Source organism: Fringilla coelebs (genome assembly GCF_963513975.1).
Source record: "Fringilla coelebs genome assembly, chromosome: 6".
Lineage (NCBI taxonomy): Eukaryota > Metazoa > Chordata > Aves > Passeriformes > Fringillidae > Fringilla > Fringilla coelebs.
The window spans coordinates 49,460,006-49,476,638 of record NC_140034.1 but is presented as its reverse complement, the minus strand read 5'-3'; the positions used below and the strand labels follow the sequence as shown (position 1 = coordinate 49,476,638).

Sequence of the window (16,633 nt, the reverse complement as noted above, 5' to 3'; positions counted from 1 at the left end):
CTAAATTCTACTTTCTAAAATAAAAAATTGAACTACCAATTTAAAATGGCAAGATTTATATGATTTTTTTTCCCCTTGAACATTCTGCTCTTTCTATTTATTTCTGCATGTTCAGATTTCACACTTGCTATTTATCAAATACTTCAGTAAATATGATTTTTAGGATAGCTGGCAGAATATTTTTCATGTCAATGCAAACTGAGTTTTGTAATTCACCTCAGCAGGAAATCTCAAATGTTTATCAGGGACTGATTGCCCAAACCAATATCCCCACAGATTGGTTGGTTACCTGCAAAAGAGTGGAGGTAAAACTGAGGGCAAGACATCTCATCTTTTCTAGTCTTGGGGAAGAAAAAAAAAAAAAAAGACCATTATAAATGCAGCTGGGAGCTTTTAAAAGTATAATGGGTTAGATACTGTTTAAAAAAATTAATTAAAAGCCATCATGCTTTGAATCCTGCAGATTATTAAACATAATTCTCTACCTTGACAGGGCTATTCATTGCTCACAGCATGCATAAACAATTCTGGGGATTAGAAAATATTTTCAGTTCCCTGCTAAAAATACACAAGGGGATAAAAAGCAGAACGCTCTGTGTTAATTCTTCTCCAAGCTACTACAAGGAACAAACTCCAGCAGTTATTTATACAACCCCATAACCATGCTTTTCTCCAACCAGCACACAAACGGGTACACCTTGGTAATCTCATAATTTGCTGTTATTTGTAGCTGTCCTAGAGCCTATCATCAGACAATAATATTTAAAGTAAATTCTGAACATCAATCAAGTAGCAAAGGACAAGAAGTGGAGTTGGCTCTTCTCAGGAGATAACATATTTTTCTATCAAAAGAGCATCCTTGTGTGAACAGTTAGAGCTGGATTACTGAAGATCAGGTTAGATCACACAACAAAGTAAAAACTTGACTTCTTGGCCTATATCTACCATGACATGTCCTCTCAGGAAACACAGAGAAAAGAAAATCCTACGATACAAGAATATATAAATTAAGATAAAGATGCAAAATGATGGGGAAACTAGTATTTGTACATGTTTCAGAGACTATCAATGAATGGGGAACGAAGATAGATTGCACAGAAAAGAAAAAATCCCATTTGTTCACACCACAAGGGGAAAAAACCAAACTGCACCACTAAGCGTTCAGTTTTGATTATGCAAACATATTCACACAGATTCAGAATCACAAAGACAATTAAAAATTCAAACAGACCTCTGAGATCATCGAGTCCAACCCATGAGCCCCACCATGTCAACCAGACCATGGCACTGAGTGCCACGTCCAGTCTTTCCTTAAACACCTCCAAGGACAGTGACTCCAGCACCTCCCTGGGCAGCCCATTCCAATGCCCAACCACTCTTCCTGTGAAGAAATTCCTCCTGATGTCCAGCCTAAGCCTCCCCTGATACACCTTAAGACCGTGTCCTCTCGTCGCTGGTTGCCTGGGAGGAGAGACCTGGCCACAGCCTCCTTTCAGGCAGCTGTAGTGAGTGGGTGATAAAAATCCCCCTGAGCCTCCTTTTCTCCAGGCTAAAGACCCCCAACTGCAACATGAAGAACAAAACAAACCTACAGAAGAAAAACACATAGGTACAAAGCAAATATTCTGATACTACAGCACGTCCTTACAAACTATGGATTCAACCAAGGAAAAATCTTCTAATGAAAGATTTCCAAAACAAATATTCAAGGACACCTGGAAGGCATAAATTCCTACAAGTTTCAGGTTTAATGGGAATAACAAAAAACATGTTCCACACAGTGAGAAAGAGTAACTCCTTATTGATCAGTAAGATCCTGACATGACTGAGAAGGCAGTGTTACATGGAGAATCATGATTTCACTACTGATCTCTTGAAAGAAAACTACATTGCAGGAAACTTGAAATCTTGGGAGGATGCATAAAATGGAATATTTGAGGAATTCATGTCTGAAGCAAACAGCTTCACTAATACCACAAATAGTACCGACAGCATGGAACAGAAGCCAAGCACTTCACAAACATTGCAGAAGCCTCCAAAATGTCTAGAAATAACTTTTTCACAGGAAGTGATTTAAACCATGAAGTCATTAAAAAGAACACAGATGGCAAAAAAGGAACAGTACATGTTCAAAAGTACATGGCTGTTAGATGCAGTACATAAAAAATTGTTCATCTTACTATTTAACTTCCTATGTAGTTCAATGATTTGGTTCATTACTTTTTCCAAGTCAAGGGCATCACTTTTATTATCATCCAGAACTCATCAAGGCACCAAATGAAGCAGAAAAGCACAAAAAGTAGGCTATTCTCAGAAAATACATAGATATTTTTCTACCAAAAAGAAGCGGCCTTCTATGAAGAGTTAGTGTTGAATTGCTTATTATTCCAAGGGCAAGAAGTGGTAGGGAGTCAAAGCCCTTTATTTCTGCATATTGTCCAAACCATGATCAAGCAAGAGTGATGACTGCCTTTCTGAAATGCACCATTTAACAACAGCAGGCTCATTCACACAGCCCAGCAAGTTCTACAGGCAGAATGCTCCAAATCAGCACCAAAAAAAAAAAAAAATCTGTCTTGTGTACTGATTAGAATAATCATCTAATTAAGAATCTGTATCCTTAATAACCTGCATTTACTTTGTTTAAGCTGTCATACTATAGAAGTTAATAATTAAAATCAGTAGAGGCTTTAAAACCAACACTGATTTCAGTCAAACTTCCTACAGGAAACAAACAATTCAGAGGGATTCCTGGAATTATTTACATCAATACCTTGAATCCAGACTGGGTTGGATCATGACAGCAAACCCCTAACATAGTGCCTGAATAGAGGTTTTTATGACATATTAAGGTATTCAATCTTTTTCACACAAGCCTCAATTGATAGCAACTGCTAGCAACAAGCCTTTTCAAGAAGTGTCAGACCCAGCTATTTGTATTACAGCTGATCACTCATAGCTGTGCTTATTAGGAAGAAACACAGAGATGTGCAAGTTATTTGTGATACAATATATTTCATCTGCTAAGATGCAGTGGATTTCACTTCAACAATGGATAAGATTTTCTAGCGCTGCAAAGAAAAAAAAGATCAGAATTCAAGATGAACAATCCACAGTGTGGCAGTGGTTTTAGATGATACCTTTAGAAATAATCACTAAAACAACAATACACACACACTCATTTTGTACTTTCCTTTACACAGTAAAATTTGATGCTGTGTTAAAGCTCAACCAGTATCACATGTGGGATGAGAAAGGAGTGATCTTAGCTCCTTAGTAATTTACTATAGCCTTAACTGAAGATGAAGCATCCCTGAAAGTCAAATCTAAAATAAAGGAATAAACTTGCATCCTGCCAACTACCCAATTATTACCTTAAATCACTCCAAACATTTTCCTGGCTATCTTTAGCATTTTGACTTGCAACTCCATCATATCCCATCAACATAATACATAAAAGGGAAAAGAAGAACAATTCTGTATCTGCAGTCTTTGGCTTTCCTCTGTTCTGGGAAAGAGACTTCATCTATTAGCAATAACTAATTCCATTTGTGCTCTACAACACTTTTATGTTGGTTTCCTTATATTTTAAAATTTATAGATAAAATTATGAAGTGATGGAAGCCAGCATCAACTACCAACATGAACTCATTAAACTAAAACAAACTGAGCCAATTAGACAACCCCAATTTTATTTGTTGGCTTATAAAGGCCTCATATTTGGCAATTTCTCAAATACTGTGAGTACTTTAGTTTGCTCTATGCACAGAAGCATTTCACTTCTGTTGATTAGAATGAAAAGCACTAGTTTTACTAGCAGAAAGGAGAAGCAACAGATTCCAGACACCTATAGCATTAATCATATTAATCAAGCTACTGGAATTATTTCAATCATTAGCTCATTTTCCTGAAGGATTTAAAGGAACTTCCAAAATCACAAACATCAGGCTACTTGTTATAAAAGGCAAGTAACATTTTAGGAGCAATTATGAACATCAGATTTTTAAGGATACGAAATTTCAGCATGCGGTTTAACTTTAGGGAAAGCAAGTTCCAAGTTAAAACTATAACCACCTCTTGCAAAGTAGGAAATAGAAAAAACTGCACATTTTATACTCTGCTGTATACTTAGAAATTTTAATATTTAGAGAAAACGTTCTCCTTTGTTTACACCACAAAATTATTTGCATCAAAACGGTACCCAGACACACCAGCTGTCCCTCTCATGTAAGCGTCCTTTGGCACTACAATCAGAGTTAAAAATCTTTTGCTCTTCACTAATCAAACAACAAAAGAAATCCTCAAGGAATTTATCCAGAGATACTCTTACAAGAGCATTCCTAGTGGCCATACATGCATCAGATTAGATCTCTGTGTGATTTCATGCAAGCACCAAAACACAGTGATCCAAACAGGCAGCAAACAGACAACACATTTTTTGAAACACACTGCAGGGCACTGGTACTTTGCAAAACACAAGAGTGTTGCACATTACAAAAGTAAGGCTAAATTATTACCATTTTCATTTAAAAACAAACAAACAAGCACCCATCAAAATAAACAGAATAAATCAAAGAAGGGGTGCAGAAGACCAAGCTGGATGGGAAGGATGACGGTAGATATTGTGAGGACACAGGGAAATAATCTTCATCTCTTCAAGCACCATTTGTGTGACTGCTGCTGATCTCATTACTTTGGCAGCATTTTTCCAGAAGAATGCAAGATATCTGCTTAGGCAGCCACCAAATTACCAACCCCATCTGATGAAGATAGCAGAACTATAGGGGGCTTTGTTAAAGTGTTAACTGATGTGCATGCAGCAGTTTTGCCGTTGTCTGATATGAATATTGAGAAGTCACCTCTGTCCTATGGGTATCTCCTACTTCTGCTTTCTGTCCTGGCTATCACCAGAGAAAGCTTCCTCCGTTTCCGTGTGAGAACTCTCCACAGAACCCAGCAACGCGCAAATGAGCGCATCATGACCCAAGCCCTACCATGACAACTTTGAGTCCAGAATAAATCAGCAGCTGAAAGAAAGCCAGAGATGCCACTTGGAAACCAATGATGTTTTGAGCTCAAAGAGATGGACTTAGTACTGAGTACCACGGTGGGTGGCATGGCTCTGACTTGGAGGCTTTAAAGGTAAATAAATATTGCCATGGGTAAGGAAGCTGACAGCAGCACAGCAGCCTAGTCAAAGCAACTCTTACATTCCAAGCAGTTCCTGCAGATTGTCACAGGACAATTCAGGCCATTTGAGTTTATCAATCCTGGTCTACAGCAGTTTTTCTTTCCAGTGTCCAGAAAGGGTTTCTTTCTTTGAAAGAACCGATTCAACCATCTGAACTACACTTCTAAACCCGAACCCCAATTGCTTGCACAACACAAGGTGCCTCCGGCTGGGCTCCAGTCAAGGCTGCCAGTATTTCATCACAGCTCTGTGAATAAACACACATGCACAGCTTTGATCCAAGACACATGTCCCAACACTTACACATCTCCACTTCCAAATCAGTGCACTTCACCGTGATCAGCAGATTAACAATCATCACTCTACCAAAAAAGTTCTGGCTAGCGCTCAACCAGGGCTTACTATGTGATATGTGATGCAAGGAGAAGATGAATAAATTGTCAAGACAAATAAATGTGCAGCATGAGGACATTCACAACTGGAAAAGCAACCAAGGAATAGGCAAGAGTTTAAAAATAACAGCAGAGAATAGATTCACATATTGGGACACAACTACTTAACAGAACTAATTAGGCACCAGCATTGCTTCAAAGAACTTCAGCCCAAACTCCTGCTGCAGTTCCTGACACATCCTGTACTCAAGTAGAAAAGAATAAATGCTGCCAGTGACTCTCTACCTGCAAGGCTTTCCATTTCAAAAAATTCAGTCAGGATACAAAAAACAAAGATTACAGGAGTATGTTTGTGGACTTTTACAAACCACACTTTACTCAAGTTTAGACAGAAACCAGAAAAAGTAGAGAATATTTTATAATACTGTTTTAATATACATTAATACTGAAAACGTATACAGGAAGTTTATTTCAAATCACTGCAGTAAGTAGACTATGCAGACTTCAAAAGTACAAACATTCAATGCCTTGATTGTTGGGAAAATCTGGGTTTTAAAACATGCAAAATTATGACATTTAAGCAATTGAGGTTTACAGAACAGCTTGTACTTAAAAATAAGGGGCTTATCTTCAGGAGCTTTTAGCATCTGAAATACATCACATCATGACCCAGCAGGGTGAGAGTGGGCAGAAAAGAATACAGAGAGCAAGTACAATGGAGCAAAATCAAGACCCATGGTGCAAAGCAATAGAAAAGTTTACATTACCAAATCCACTGCACATTTGCCTAATGTTTTCAGCACATGGAAATAAAGTAATCCCAGCAGACAGCAGCAATAAATCCATAAAAGAAAAACACTTCTGCCAGAGAACATGAAAGACTCTTAGTAGGCATTAATAGATCCATGCTGCTTTTCTTTAATTCTGAATTGTGAACTGAGATTTTAGTATAACAAGTTGACACAGGCCACATTCTGCATTTTATCCATCTATGGTAATACAGTGCAGGGAGAAAACAAACCTGCCTTGAAGGTTTCCACATGAAAAGCCAAAATCAGAATGAAAAATTTACTGTATCTTCTGCCATCCAAAAGCTATACCAACACTTCCTACTGTTCTTCAGGGATACAGAACAGCTCAGAAAAGCTGGAGTTAAAACACCAGAAATAGCTGGTGGACACACATGAAAATCATTCTAAATAAAACCCAGCTGATTTGCAATACAAATACATATTTCCAATCGATACACACACGCTGACTTTTCATTAGTGGGAACAAGTCACAGCAGAGAAACTCTTGTGAACAGTATTTCTGGACCTGTTAAATCACCTCAAACCTCACCCTCTCCAACAGAAGAAAAAGGCACAATTCAAAGTCTCCACAATTATGGGTAATGCTCCAAGTTTTTCTTTTACTTCCCTTCTTCCCTTCAGGCAATCTTTTTTTGTTTTTTAAGAGCAATGGAAAAGACAGAGCAGCTGTAGGAAAATGAAGGGCAACACTCTAGCTTTTACCTGAAAGGGGAAAGGAAGAGGGAATGGAGAACATTAAAAGCCAAAAGCTGGGAAAGACCAGACAATTACATTTTTCAGAACAGTAATAAACGAATAACCGACAGTTATGAATTCTATAAACCAGGATGTATTTCAAATCCAGAAATCTTACCTGGTAAACAGCACACAAGCATAAAGCAAGTAATTTTTATTACATCCACTTCTGAATAGGCTTAAGCAGAGGGAGTAACCTGTAAAAAACCAGAGTGGGGACAGAGCTAATGACATGTCTTAAAGCAAGAAAGACAAGCTTGAACTTGATGCAGTTTAACAGGAGAGCCAAGAAACGGATTTTTCAAATGGATGTTGTAGTTAAAGCAGCAGGTAAAATGTGGATTATTTAGATAGGAACAGGGAAGAGGAGGGGAAGAGCTACAGAGCTCCAAGAATATTGCAGCAGCCCTGCAGAGAGACAAGGTCTCTAACAGGAGACTGTACCAAGCCAAAGGGAAAATGAGCAGGTCTGCAACACTTTAGGGGCAGGGGCAGCAAAGTGCAGGCAGAGTTGAAATGTGAAAAGTGAAAGAACAGAGCAGAGATGCTGTCCCACCACAGGAGAAGGCAGGATCCACAGGGAGCAGAGAACTAAGCCAGCAATGCCACAGCAAGCAAAGTTTGAAGGCACAACACCCAAGCTTCCAAGGAAAGAGAACAACATGCAAGAACGTCTGGAAACGACAGAGGTGTCAGTTTCTGAGGAAGTGCTCGATGGGATCAGATGTTTTCACTTGGGGCAGGTCAGAGCCCAGACAGACACACCAGTGTAGTGCCCCGGCACCCTCCCCATGTGCGCTCATAATCTCAGCCATCACAGCCCTCCCCACTGTAACTGTCTGCTTCAGCAGACGATTATTCCTCACCCAAAGCCATGGGTGAACGAAAGCTCTTGCAGGAGCTGAAAACCTGATGTAAATTTTGAAAAGGCGAGCACCATCAGCATTATCTGCATTGCAGTCATCTCAGCAGCACAGAGGCATTTCCACGTCAACAGGACCAACAGTCTGCTTAAGGAAGAGTCTTAAATAAGATGGCTCTCCTCACTCAGCATGTGAGAAAAAAGTAGTCTGGTTTTCTGCTAAAGGTCTAAAAATGGAATATATAAGCATCCATTTACTAAGTGCTCAAATTTATTCTCTTTTTCTGCAGGAAGATGTCCTTCAAATGAATTGCAGGACTCATGAAACTGGATTAGCAATGTCATAAATCACACACCTGCCAAAATAACAGCATGAAAAGTGAGACTAAATATAACCTACAACTGATTTGAATAGATACAATCTATATTTAACAATTTGTTATAACTCAAATATTAGCAGACACTTATTCAAATATCAACATAAATCACAGCATTAGTTTTAATTTTCCTATATTTAATTGTTTTATAAACAACTTCTAAGCTTTTGCAATGCCCTCATTTATGATTTAATAAGTTTTGAATTTGCATAAAGAAGAAACTTGCAAATTTATGCTTCACAAATTTTCTGCCAGTACTCCGATTTTTTTCCTCCAATCCAAATGGTAACAAATTCCTCGTTTACATTTCTCAGATTATCAATGAAATGCTTCACAAACCAGGACCACTTCTAGGACCATCTGCAGGATTAAACTGCAGGATTTAATACCAGTCAAAATTTCCTTCATATATACTGGAAAGAACAGTATTTCTATATAGGCTCAATTTCTAAGACCCAAACTTAGTTTCCATATTTAATTTCAAAACCACTCTATTAAGAGCATAAATTCAGAGTGTTACAGGGTGATTTTGTGACCCACGTTGTACTGCTTAACCTGGACTCTCTCAACACTTCAAGTAAATCTCAGAAAACCTCCACACACATCCCTGTAAGGATTTTTAAAAAGCAATCAAGAGGTATCCAGCCACCTTCAGTTCCAAAAGAATCAATCTGAGTGGAAATTTTGGGAAGCACCCTTCTAAACGAAGAGCCTTGATAATTCATTAACTTAATGATGCAAGTAGATTAGCCTGTTGAGGCAGAAGTGGTAACAGAAAGAACTAAAGAGAATTCAGAACCATCACCATTCACAAAACCAAGTCAGCCTACATTTATACCAACACAGACAAAATTTTGTTTCAGAACACACAAATTCCCCTAAATCAACAGAAATAATGCATAATATTCCAAAAATAAAGGAAGAAACTGCCACTTCATGCTGAAGTCCTCAGAATAATGAAAGTACAAAACATTTGACATCTGAATCTCTAGTTACACCAGACTTTTTCCTTTCTTCAAAACAAAATGTGTTAGAAAACAGCAGTTAAGAAAAAAGCCATGCAGAACTTGCTGTAACTGGTTCTGCCACCCAAATATCAATGTCATTAGAAGAACTGCAATTATATTTCTGTGAATAAGAGCCTGAAATACCTGAAAGCACAAAGTAAACAAGAAGAAATATTCAAACTTTCAGACAGAATTAATTAGAAAAGTAAGCAGTCCACATCAGAGCTATTGCTTTGCACCACATGCAGTTCATTCTTTTTGCCTCCTTTTAAGGACACTTAATAGACAACATTATCATAATGCTCACATTTTTCCTCAGTTTCCTCTTTCCTGGCAGAATGATTTATAATGAATTGTTGCAATCAGGCACCCGTTCATCTGATGACACCCTTCCCAGCAAGTGTAACCCGAGCCACGCCGGCAATGTGCACAGAGAGCCCTGAGGAGCCCCAAGTGATGCAGATGCCTCAAGAAGGCAGCACCCAGGGGAGCAGAGGTGAAACAAGCACTGCACCCCTGCCAACAGTTTCACCTGGGACAGCATCAGCACACACAGCTCCACAGCTGGCCCTGCAGGTCACCAGGGAGTCAGGGGCAGGATTGTGCCCATCTCCTGGTCACTCACACTCACCTTTCATTTCCAATTAGGATGGGACAAGACAGGGGAGAGAAAAAAAATATGGATAAAAGGAGACTAAACAGAGCGAGGGAAAAAGGAGGACGGGCAGGAAAGCGAGAGATCAGGAGGAGCAAAGGGATTTGCCATATCAGAGGCATTCTGTATGAGATGCATTCCTACCTGCTCCACCTTTCCCAGGAAGAACGGAGGGAAGCCGTGCAGCGCCACGAGGAGCCGCAACAGCAGCCCACGCCTCAATCAACATCTCCACCACCTCATGCTTGTGTCTCCTGGACAGAAGTTAGAGACGATGACCTTGCAACCTGCCTCATCTTTAACAGTTTTACTATCATTTTGTCTTCTCAAAGAGCACCCTGTGCTTAAGATTTATTCCCTGCAAGCTGAACTCTTTTTTCAAGTCCAATCTTGCTTAGCAAGTTACTTTTTATGATGGGAAGCTTTTTTATGCGTTGTTTGTTCTGTCAAGCCCAAATAACTGCTGACACTCTAATCATGAGGCCCCTTAGAAAAAAAAGAAAAAGGTCTTTTGCTTAAAATCTTTTCATTTGCCTATAAAGCAATTATATATATATATATATCATGTTTAAATCATTTTAATATAAAAATAGCCTGCCCACATTTTAAATATTGCAGAGGATAAAATACATAAAACTGTCCTCTTCAGATTTTAATCATTCCCTCTCTTACCTAAATCTGAATTTAATATATTCCTACAGCACCAGCTTTCTTTAGTAGTTCTTCCAAAGCCCTGAAGAAGGAATTATCTTTCTAAAAACCAAAGACCAATCTCCCTCTCCTAACATGAAAGCTACATTTTGTTGTAGTCATATATAAAAACCAAATTCTATGGGGAAGCAGTTTCTAAGGCCAGCGTGAATATAGCACACCATGTTCTTGCATATATTTTGTCCATTTAGTCAAAAACTCTGCCCTCCCCTTTCTCCTCCCCACAGAGGAAAGGCAACAGCTCTGAACTAGCAAAGAACAAAATACAGGAAGTTTTGCTCAACTGATTTACTTATGCCAAGAAAAATGCAACTGTAAATCCCTGTCATACACAGACCTGCTGCTGAATATTCAGAACAGCAATATTAAATAGCTACCCAGGACTTCCCTAAACGCTAACAAACAAATGCTGTCATATATTTTTATATTTATTATTATTGATTATTTTATAAATATATATATTATATATAGTTATTCTTGATTACTATTTGTCTGGGCACATTAATTCTCAAGAGATTTTAATTTAGGTAAACTTATCAAATTATGTTACAAAGCAAACAGAATAAATTTGTTTCTTTACAAGCGTTCGTTATCTTCTAACACTGCACAACATGGAAGCAATCAAGATTTATTTCTCTCTCTAAAATACAGCAGCTTTTTTTTTTTTAGAAACGGATTCTAATAAAAATCAACATTTGAAGTGGGCAGTGGCTCCCTCTTTAAAAGAAAAGCAGTGGCTTAACGCTGCAACATGTCCTTCCCTGCACATTCGTTGCTTAGTTTCAGTCATAGTAACTTAGGTATTGCTATGACTGGATGGAATTTGCATGAACTGCATTCAGAATCAACTGCACGGGTGCAATTGACTCGTCTTGAATCCACAAGATTACAAGTTTTCACTATCAACAACTGGATAGCTGTGTTTTCCCCCTTTTCTTTATTAGCAGGCAGAAGAGGCACAACAGCCTGTGCGATTCCGAGACTTTTGCTGTGAACATGGTTTCCACTGGCAGTGCTGGAAGCAGCAATTCCAGTGTTACACAGGCATGCAGAAGGTTCTGAGTTTGGTTAGAACAAAGGGGAATCTTCTTATGAAGGGTACCACAGTCCACCAGTAATACTCCAACTACAAAAACATCAGTAATTGCTCCATAGCTGGGTTTTGTCTTAGCTCACATCTCCACGTGAGGAAGGAGATGTAACTCCCATTCAAAACTGCATCTGAACATGTATTTGTGAGGCAAACAAAAACAATAACTATTTTCTAAAATGGCTACAATCTGCTGATAGCCCAGCGGAGCTGAAAGCTCTGGCTTCCCCCATGGAACATGTCTAGGATACCAGATGTCTTCTCTTTGCCAAAGAAATACTCACAAGACTCCACTCTTCTTGTCTAGCAGCCTAAAGCAACGAGAGATAGCAAATGTTCTTACAATGAACAGCTCTTGCCATACCAGGGCAACTGGAGAAAGACATGAGTGCAGCCTTTGTTCTTAATCTCTACTGATTAAGTTTATGAAAATCAAACATGGTAAGACTATTTTGAAAGACTTTTGAACAGACTTCCTTCTACACTGTATGATATACAAAGAAAACCCAACATTACATGATGAAGCAGGTGAAAAAACGCAAGCTCTGTGGCTGATACCATACTAGCCAGAGTAATGACAGGTTTAGTTGCAAGCCTGCTTTGGCTAAATTTACCATTTAAATTTTAACAACAAATTCTACTTTTGCTGCTACCTATCTTGAAGCATATGAATAATAGATGGCCATATTTTCTCTGAATTTCTATATCAAATACCAAATCAGTAACAGAACAAAGACGATAAATTACTTCCATCACTTAGAGCCTTTTCTATAACTAATATCTAGATCAGATCTCTTTTTTTGTACCCTTATAAAAGAAAAAATGAAGTATTTTTTATCACACTCAAACTAAATTATATTAATCTCTAAATTTTGCTCAAATATGGAAAAGCAAGAAACAGCAATTCTGCATTACATGGATACCAAAAATGAATTGCAATAAAAACCACAAAAAACACAGTCCCCAAGCTGAACTCCTGATTTATGCAATGACATAATCCACAGCCAACCAGGACACCATGCTACCCTGAGTGACCCAGTTTCGGAGACAGCATCTTGGTCATCTCCAAGATAAACAATGCCCTGAGCAATCTTAGAAAACCACAAACACTGACTGTGCATTCCTCCAGAACCAGCTATCAGCAATACCCCATCCAATTTCTGCGAAAATATTATTCCAAAACTATTATTCTTTATGAGTAACAGAAAGCACAATCCATTCTGAACACTAAGCAATCCCAATGACAACTCTGATCTGGGGAAAATTAGTTTTGTCTACAAAAATAATGGCAAAAAGCTTCCTGAAGAGAGAGCTTTTCCAGAACTCTCTTCAGGACTTTCATGCCATCTCAACAGCAAGCCACACAGTAGATTGAATACCTCTGTCAATACAGCATAGTCAAGTCTAGCATAATGTCAATATAGCATAGTCAAAGTCTAGCATAATGTACACTAACCTTTCCACTAGAGATCACAAACCAATTATGATAAACAGTAGTCCCACTGCCTATTTGTTTTACTGGGAAAAGTTCACTCACCAGAATATGACAACTAGAGTGGAGACTAATTCAGCCCTGTCTCTGTAAGATACATTACTCCCCAAAACTATAAACAAAAATTACAAGCAAAAATGGATGTGAGTTACTATTCTGAAAGAAAAATTCTGCACTGAGAATGAGCTCTAAAAGCAGGCGTACTAATTTCACATTCTCCAGTTATCAGTGGTTGCAGACAATGTAAAGAATGTCTCTTCTTAGGTACTGAAGCAGAGTTGCAAAGTCAGAATGACTTAGTCATTAAAGGAAGTAAGTCCACCCAATTTTACATACATAAACCAGGATCTTAATAAGCTCAGTAGCACATAACAGAAACTAATTATCTTATCTGAAACGTGTTAAACACAGACTTCATTGAAATGCTGAATAACTATTTAAAACCATGTAAGAAACAGAAAGAGAGAATTAAAACCAAAATGCAGATAAGCAACAGGGATCCAAAAGTTCAGGAACTTTAATCTCTCTCTTTTCACGACAGAGGACTTGGAACCCACTCATGAGACCTTCATTCTTGTCCAGAAGGTCACTGTGGAAACTTGGGAGCTGGGCTGTGGCTCCGGACATTCTGCTCTTAATGAGCAGGAGTGAAAAGCTGTGACTTTGACTAAGCACCAAACACATGGGTGGAAAGACAAGGTTTTCACATCAGCTGCCATTTACTGAATTTCCCTTGTCTAATTTCCAGCTTATTCATGCTTTTTATCACAAAAAATGTCCGGACAAAAAAAGAGGAATGTTACTAGACTTCAGCATCCACCGAAGTCAGGCGAAAGGACAACCAACTATGAGCAGTCACTGTGATTGACCTCTCAAGGGCTAAATCTGGTACCCTTGAGCAGATAACCCCAGTAGTGCTACAGAGGTACAAATATGTGAATTTATTCCAAAAAACATAGTAAAAAATGTTTAAATCAACTCTATGCAGAATCACTCTTTTTTCTACTCATAAGTGACCATCACTGCAGCCTTACCAAACTAACCCAAACTAACAACTGTCTATGCTGCAGTTTATGGAGGCTGCCAGATTCATTCTCTAGATCTGAGCATGTTAATAACTGACTTATTCTCTTATCCTTCTCTTCTTATGTCTTACTGAAAGATGAGTAATAGCACAAAACTCCCGTCCTAACTCCCATTTTCCCCTCCCTCTGTTATTGTTGCAGGGACTTCAGATTTAGACACAATAAAGAGAGATTACATTCCTTTATTAAGGTGTGCCAGAAACCTGAGCTCTTTCAGCCACAGAAGTACTGTAACACATTCCCTCTAATTATTATGCAATATTACAGTATTCTACAGCAGGAAGAGCAATTTCATGGTTAGGATCCAGCCCATTCACTACAAAACTGTTATACAGCCCTTTCAGAAGGAAGGAGTATTAATAAAACAGAACTGTTGAGTCAAAAAGACAAAATAAGAAGGTTTTACAATTTAGCTTTACCACAACACTGGTATTTATAACCTTTTCACATGAGCACGTTTTGTGTGAATTGTCTTGGAAGCAAATTTCAGAAAGTACTTCTGTTTATTTACCTTACATAATTATACATGAAAAGACTTAAAATCATTCATGTTTTAGAAATCTATATAATTTCCTTTCCTCAACACCACAGATATCTGGATCCCAATAAATGATGGAAATATCTGAATACGTAACTCACTTTAAAAAAATCTCCAAGGTTACAACTTCATTTCTCCAGTTAGAAAAACTCTGAAAATATTTAGCATGCTTAGAAATAAAAATATTTGCTTTAAACAAAAGTGAACTTAACTATAAGGTCAGGCACATAGCCTTCTAAAATAGTATTTATGGTTTTCAGCTTAACTCCCCAATTTCATAATTTTTTTCTGAGAACAAATAAACGGGGGGGAGAAAAAAAATCAGTTAACACATTCATCATCATGCTACAGCTCTACATGCAACTGCATTAAAAGGTACAACTTAAAACACGATATACCTGCATGACACCTGGTAGAATGGATATCCTGGTAGAGGAAGGGAGTTTGAAAATCCAGACTGGCTCGACATTGCCTTCAGGTATTGTATCCACTTCAACCTCTTCTATATTCCATATGTTAATTCCTTGCTAAAAGAATACATTCGCACGTATCCATCTGTGCCTCCGTTCAGAGCTAACTAAAAAGAAACCAAGCGCACATCCGAAGGTCTCGAGGATTCTGCCTGCATTTCAAACTGCTTCCTCAGTAGTGAAATTCCTAAAAGCCAACACCCTCATGACATCACATACTACCAAATCATAAACACGCAATTGTCTGAGCGAGGCGAGGGCAGCCCGTGGCTCTGGGCTGGGCAGAGAGCCCCGCACCGCATTCCCGCTGCCAGCACGGTGCCTTTCAGGCAGGGACCCGCGGCTGGAGCAGCAGCCCTGCTCTGGCAGGCAGCCAGCAGCCGGCACAACTTGGTGCCAATGCCGCAAATCCCCGCCGCGGGCGAGCCGGGAGCCACGCTGCAGGTGGAGCATCCTCACAGCCCCCCGCAGGAATCGCCTTCCCAACGCGATCCGTGACCTTGGACTTGGGGACAAAAACGTCATCTAAACATGACACTGCACACTACTGTTTTATAGGCAAGAGCAGACCGCACTGCACGCCACGGCAGCACAGAAAAATCATACTGAGCTTCCCCTGCTAAAGGAGGATCTTCTAATGCTACACCCCCAACTATGGGAAAAGCAGGAAGATGGAATCTTAAACCACGGTATTTAAGATACTGAATATAGATATAAAATTATGTGCATGCCTCCCTGCAGTATTTTACTACTGCTTAAATCAAAGAAATATCAAAAGCAACATTTCTTTTGATATACAGCACAATGGTAAGTTACATTAAAGTTATTTGGGCATGCCTTCCTCAAGAGAGAAAAAGGAAGACATGTGAGTAGTCACAGTATTGCCCAGTGGCATGACTAATGTCAAATAGACTTAAATGATTATCTACCTACACTACTCTTAAGGAAGGTGCACAGTGCCCTCACACATGGATTTCCTTAATTTAAGCAAAATTTTAAAGAAAAGATTTTTTTTTTAAAGTATTTCATTACCTATGCCAGCTGCACTGGAAAACATTAAAATGTTGGGTTTAATACCTCTACCCGATGACACACTATTTACTTTCATATTATTTTGCCTCAGTTCTGGAAAAGAATAATCAGTTTCACCTGGTTTATCCCAAGTTTATAACGAACATTACCATAATAAGAAAAATGGTACAAAACTTTGTCACTA

General features: G+C 38.7%; 1 protein-coding gene across 3 annotated transcripts in view; it reads right to left on the bottom strand.

The window, feature by feature from the left end:
* PLEKHA7 (pleckstrin homology domain containing A7) overlaps nucleotides 1-16,633 on the bottom strand; it is a 103,781-nt gene that overhangs the window by 79,158 nt on the left and 7,990 nt on the right. Inside the window, exon 1 of one of the 3 annotated variants that reach the window (XM_084208418.1) lies at nucleotides 15,346-15,385. The exons of the other annotated variants lie outside the window; for them this stretch is intronic. The gene's annotated coding sequence lies outside the window, so the exon portion shown is untranslated. Of the gene's footprint in view, nucleotides 1-15,345; nucleotides 15,386-16,633 lie in introns of those variants that run through there. 3 annotated transcript variants of the gene reach the window in all.